The 6,636-nt window shown below is 49.5% G+C and overlaps 1 protein-coding gene across 1 annotated transcript in view; it reads left to right on the top strand.

Moving 5' to 3' along the window:
* The first annotated feature begins 3,733 nt into the window (after window positions 1-3,733).
* bcas3 (BCAS3 microtubule associated cell migration factor) overlaps window positions 3,734-6,636 on the top strand; it is a 700,663-nt gene continuing 697,760 nt past the window's right edge. The window contains 1 exon segment of the mRNA XM_034169027.1: window positions 3,734-3,830. The gene's annotated coding sequence lies outside the window, so the exon portion shown is untranslated.

Here is a 6,636-nt window from a genome sequence, read left to right as displayed (position 1 = left end):
TTAGACACCATGATTAGTGCACAGGTGTGCCTTAGACTGCCCACAATAAAAGGCCACTCTGAAAGGTGCAGTTTTGTTTTATTGGGGGGGGATACCAGTCAGTATCTGGTGTGACCACCATTTGCCTCATGCGGTGCAACACATCTCCTTCGCATAGAGTTGATCAGGTTGTCAATTGTGGCCTGTGGAATGTTGGTCCACTCCTCTTCAATGGCTGTGCGAAGTTGCTGGATATTGGCAGGAACTGGTACACGCTGTCGTATATGCCGGTCCAGAGCATCCCAAACATGCTCAATGGGTGACATGTCCGGTGAGTATGCCGGCCATGCAAGAACTGGGACATTTTCAGCTTCCAAGAATTGTGTACAGATCCTTGCAACATGGGGCCGTGCATTATCCTGCTGCAACATGAGGTGATGTTCTTGGATGTATGACACAACAATGGGCCTCAGGATCTCATCACGGTATCTCTGTGCATTCAAAATGCCATCAATAAAATGCACCTGTGTTCTTCGTCCATAACAGACACCTGCCCATACCATAACCCCACCGCCACCATGGGCCACTCGATCCACAACATTGACATCAGAAAACCGCTCACCCACACGATGCCATCACTGTCCACCAACACTGTCTGCCATCTGCCCTGAACAGTGTGAACCGGGATTCATCCGTGAAGAGAACACCTCTCCAACGTGCCAAACACCAGCGAATGTGAGCATTTGCCCACTCAAGTCGGTTATGACGATGAACTGGAGTCAGGTCAAGACCCCGATGAGGACGACGAGCATGCAGATGAGCTTCCCTGAGATGGTTTCTGACAGTTTGTGCAGAAATTCTTTGGTTATGCAAACCGATTGTTTCAGCAGCTGTCCGAGTGGCTGGTCTCAGACGATCTTGGAGGTGAACATGCTGGATGTGGAGGTCCTGGGCTGGTGTGGTTACACGTGGTCTGCGGTTGTGAGGCTGGTTGGATGTACTGCCAAATTCTCTGAAACACCTTTGGAGACGGCTTATGGTAGAGAAATGAACATTCAATACACGAGCAACAGCTCTGGTTGACATTCCTGCTGTCAGCATGCCAATTGCACGCTCCCCTCAAATCTTGCGACAACTGTGGCATTGTGCTGTGTGATAAAACTGCACCTTTCAGAGTGGCCTTTTATTGTGGGCAGTCTAAGGCACACCTGTGCACTAATCATGGTGTCTAATCAGCATCTTGATATGGCACACCTGTAAGGTGGGATGGATTATCTCAGCAAACTAGAAGTGCTCACTATCACAGATTTAGACTGGTTTGTGAACAATATTTGAGGGAAATGGTGATATTGTGTATGTGGAAAAAGTTTTAGATCTTTGAGTTCATCTCATACAAAATGGGAGCAAAACCAAAAGTGTTGCGTTTATATTTTTGTTGAGTGTATGAGGTCTGTTAGAAAAGTATAGGACCTTTTCATTTTTTTCAAAAACCTGATGGATTTGAATCACGTGTGCTTGCATGAGCCAACCTTGAACCTTCGTTATTTTTTTCACGCCTTTCGGTTGAGTCATTTGCTTGTAAGCAGCCTTTGTGTGAGGATGGGTGGAGTCTCTCTGCATTTTTTCTTTGCAAGGAAAATGGCGGAACGACTGGAGCAGCGCGACTGCATCAAATTTTGCCAGAAACTGGGCAACAGCCAGGTGGAAACCATTCGGATTATTCAGACGGCTTTCGGTGACGATCCTATGGGCATCACACAGATTAAGGAGCGGTACAGCCAGTTTAAAGACGTCCGCACAACGGTGGAGAGCGAGCCGTGCTCCGCTCGGCATCAACATGCTGAAATGACCAGATCATTTCCAAAGTGAACGCTGTAGTGATGTGGGACCGTCTTGTGATTATCCGAGAAATTGTGGAAGAGGTGGACATCAGCACTTTTTCGGCACATTCCACTGTGATAGAAGATTTTGCCATGAGAAGAGTTGCAGCGAAATTCATCAGCACGACGCTGATGGCGCAGCAACAGCGCCTCCGTGATGAAGCCTCACAGGACATGCCATGACATGCCCAGCTCATCCACAATTTCTCGGATAGTCACACGACTGAAAAGCCACCGAAAGCCGTCTGAATCTTCCGAATGGAAGCACACGTGATTCAAATCCATCAGGTTTTTGAAAAAATAAAAAGGTCGGATACTTTTCTAACAGACCTCGTATATATATATATTCAACCGCTTATCTTGAATCAAGTCACGGGGACACAGTTCCAGCAGGGGACCCCAGACTTCCCTTTCCTGGGTCACATTGACCACCTCTGACTGGAGGATCCTGAGGTTTTCCCAGGCCAGTGTGGAGATATAATCTCTCCACCTAGTCCTGGGTCTTCCCCGAGGTCTCCTCCCAGATGTACGTGCCTGAAACACCTCCCTAGGAAGGCCGTCAAGAGGCATCCTTACCAGATGCACAAACCACCTCAGCTGCTCCTTTCAACATGAAGGAGCAGCAGCTCTACTCTGAGCTGCCCACGGATGACCGAGCTTCTCACCTTATCTCTAAGGGAGACACCAGCCACCCTCCTAAGGAAGCCCATTTTGGCCACTTGTACCTGCGATCTAGTTCTTTCGGTCATGACCGAACCCTCATGACCATAGGTGAGAATAGGAATGAAGATTGACCAGTAGATCGAGAGCTTCGCCTTTTGGTTCAGTAACAGTACACACAACAATATGGTAGAGCAAATGCAATACCGCCCCTGCTATGCCGATTCTCAGGCCAGTCTCCCGCTCCATTGTCCCTCACTCATGAACAAGACCCCGAGGTACTTGAACTCCTTCACTTGGGGCAAGACCACAATCCCTACCCAGAGTAGGCAATAGATGGTGATGGTTCCCTCTCCTGGAACCATCACCTTATCATGGTGGAGAGGTTTTCTGTGCTGCTATGAACCTCCGAGCTGTGTTGTCTGGAGCCTTTGGGCTCCTGGTAGGGTCTCCCATGGCAAATTGGTCTCAGGCGAGGGGCCATGAATGGTTTAAAAGACACCATGACAAAACGAGGAGGGGCAAATGTGACCCGGCCCCTGTCTGGAGCCAGGCCTGGATGGAGGTCCCGTAAGCACGAAGCCCGGTCGGGCACAGACCGAAAAGGCAACGTGGACCTTCCATCTCCACCCTGTGAGCTCACTACCTGCAGGTGGATCCGCTGGTGTCGGGTGCGCTGTCCCATGGGTGGCAGTGAAAGTCGAGGTCCTCAGCGGACCAGACCTGGGTGGCAGGGACTTCCTCTGGAAGTGTGGAACGTCACCCCACTGTGGGGGAAGGAGCAGGGGCTTGTGCAGGAGGTGGATTGATAGATCTAGTATCACTCCATTTTTATGTTTATGTTCCTTTTTTTTTAACCAAGACCTTTCAAGTCTGTGCGTGGTTTACTCAGGTTTATATTTGCAGTGAAAATCTGCGCCTTACCTTTTGTTCTGCCTGTTACAATGACAACAATAAAGAATCAGCATCTGTATCTGTATTCTCTTTGGTTTTATTGATTTATTTATTTATTTAAATTTCTGATGAAGTGGATTTATCCAGGGAGATTGCGCTATACATTTTTAAAAACAAATTTTAAATGATTTTTTAAAATTATTTTTAAATGTTTTTTTTTTTTTTAAAGACACGTTTCCAACGGATGACGTGTCATAAGTCCCACCTTACTTTTCGTCTGATTTGTTAGGTAAAAATATGAGCGCGATGTGATTGGTTGAAGTCACACAGCACATTTCCGCACATTTGCCTGTTTATGTTGACTTTTTTTTTTTGGTCTCGGCGGCGGAGCGACTTTAACGTTCAACGTTTCAGATTGTGAGTATTTCTCAACAAATCAACACGTTTGGAACCTGTCACGCCGACAAATCTCGTTTCAACAATAAAGGCTGTTCGTTACCGGCACAGTTTGTTCAGCTAATGCTAGCTGAGTTAACTGCTAGCTGACGAGCTAAAGGCTGTTTGTTTGCGTGTTTGTTTGTTGTCACGTGTTTTGAGTTTCATTGTCTGCGGCGAGAATCAGCAAGATAAGTATGAAGAGTGTTAGAAATAACAGACTTTTGGAATGACGTCATAATTAACGGTGACTGTGATGTAGAACTAAAAGACGTCATTACATCAAAGTTGCTGGGACAGTGAGCATTGTTGAACTGTGGCGGAAGCATTACAGTGACCTCTAATTATTGCGTTAAAAGTGAGGACTTCATTATTGACTGTATTCTCTATGGTACTGTGGTTATTAGGGCTGAGCAAGTCAGCAGTGCAATTGGGAAACTGGCTTTAAACAAATCTTGTGGTCCTGATGAGATCACGTGAACATGTGAAGCTTGCTTCTCGTAGAGTGTCTGTTTTACTTGTCCTGTGCTTTTCTGGAATGTTAGTGCATGGTACACTGCCCAGCTCTATGCTGTCAGTTTTACTCGTTCCAGTAATTAAAGGTAAAATAGGAAAGATATATAGTATAGAACGCTATAGACCCATACTGGCAAGTGTGTTTTAGAAAGAATCCTTTTAGATCAACTTGAAAAATATGTAGTCACCTCTGATGAACAATTTGGTTTTAAAAGTAAACATGACACTGATATGTAAATGGTGAATGGACTGCATTTATACAGCTCTTTTCCATCTGCATCAGATGCTGAAAGCGCTTTACAAATAATGCCTTGCATTCACCCTGATGTGAGAGTGCTACCATACAAGGCACTCACTGGCTTCTTTCGACGTGAAGGAGCAGCGGCTCAACTCCGAGCTCCTCCCGAGTGACCAAGCTCCTCACCCTATCTCTAAGGGAGCGCCCAGCCACCCTGCGGCCGAGGAAACTCATCTCGGCCGCTTGTACTCGCGATCTTGTTCTTTTGGTCATGAGCCAAATCTCATGACCATAGGTGAGGGTCTGAACGTAGATCGATCGGTAAATCGAGAGCTTTGCCCCCCCTGCTCAGCTCTCTCTTCATCACGACGGTCCGATACAGCGACCGCATCACTGCAGATGCTGCACCGATCCGTCTGTCGATCTCACACTCCATCTGTCCCTCTCTCATGAACAAGACCCCGAGATACTTAAATTCCTCCACTTGGGGCAAGGACACTCCACCGACCTGAAGAGGGCAAAGCACCTTTTTCCGGTCGAGAACCATGGCCTCGGATTTGGAGGTGCTGATTTTCATCCCGGACGCTTCACACTCGGCTGCAAACCGCCCCAGTGCACGCTGAAGGTCCTGACTTGACGAAGCCAACAGAACCACATCATCCGCAAACAGCAGAGACGAGATTCTGTGGTTCCCAAACCAAAGGGCAGCCCTGGCGGAGGCCGACGTGCACTGCAAAACAGGCTTGGCTTGCTACCGGCAATGCGAACCAAGCTCCTGCTGTGGTCGTACAGGGACCGGATAGCCCTTAACAAAGGACCCCGGACCCTGTACTCCCGGAGTACCCCCCAGAGGGTGCCTCGAGGGACACGGTCGAACGCCTTCCCCAGATCCACAAAACACATGTGGACTGGTTGGGCGAACTCCCATGAACTTGTGAGCACCCGATGGAGGGTGTAGAGCTGGTCCAATGTGCCACAACCAGGACGAAAACCACACTGCTCCTCTTGAGTCCGAGGTTCGACTATCGGTCAAGTTCTCCTCTCCAGTACTCTGGAATACACCTTACCGAGGAGGCTGAGGAGTGTGATCCTCCTGTAGTTGGAACACACCATCCAGTCCCCCTTCTTAAACAGAGGGACCACCATCCCGGTCTGCCAATCCAGAGACACTGTCCCTGACTGCCACGCGATGTTGCAGAGACCTGTCAACCAAGACAGTCCCACAATATCCAGAGACTTAAGGTACTCCAGACGGAGTTCATCCACCCCGGGAGCCTTGGCACCGAGGAGCTTTCCAACCACCTCGGTGACTTCGGCCTGGGTGATGGATGAGTCCACCTCTGAATCCCCAGTCTCTGCTTCCTCTTCGGAAGACGTGACGATGGGATTGAGGAGATCCTCAAAGTATTCCTTCCACCGCCCGACAACATCCCCAGTGAGGGTCAACAGCTCCCCACCCGCACTGTAGACAGTGTTGGTGGAGAGCTGCTTTCACCTCCGGAGGCGTCGGATGGTTTGCCAGAATTTCTTCGAGGCTGACCGATAGTCCTCCTCCATGGCCTCCCTGAACTCCTCCCAAACCTGAGTTTTTGCCTCTGCGACCGCAAAGGCTGCAGCACGCTTGGCCTGCCAGTACCTGTCAGCTGCCTCCGCAGTCCCACCTGCCAACAAAGACAAGTACGACTCCTTCTTCAGCTTGACGACATCCCTTACTTCTGCTGTCCAACACCGGGTTCGGGGATTGCCACCGCGACAGGCACCAGAGACCCTGCGACCACAGCTGTGAGCGGCCGCATCGACAATGGAGGTGGAGAATATGGTCCACTCGGGTCCATGTCTCCAACCTCCCCCGGGATCTGGGAGACGCTCTCCCGGAGGTGGGAGTTGAAGACCTCGCTGGCAGAGGGTTCCGCCAGTCGTTCCCAGCAGACCCTCACGATACGTTTGGGCCTGCCAGGTCTGACCAGCTTCCTCCCCTCCCAGTGGATCCAACTCACCACCAGCTCAGCCCCTCTCTTCACCCAAGTGTCCGAG

This window comes from Thalassophryne amazonica, chromosome 4 (assembly GCF_902500255.1).
Source record: "Thalassophryne amazonica chromosome 4, fThaAma1.1, whole genome shotgun sequence".
NCBI classification, from domain to species: domain Eukaryota; kingdom Metazoa; phylum Chordata; class Actinopteri; order Batrachoidiformes; family Batrachoididae; genus Thalassophryne; species Thalassophryne amazonica.
The sequence above is the reverse complement of the archived record's forward strand: the minus strand, read 5'-3'. Positions and strand labels throughout refer to the sequence as shown.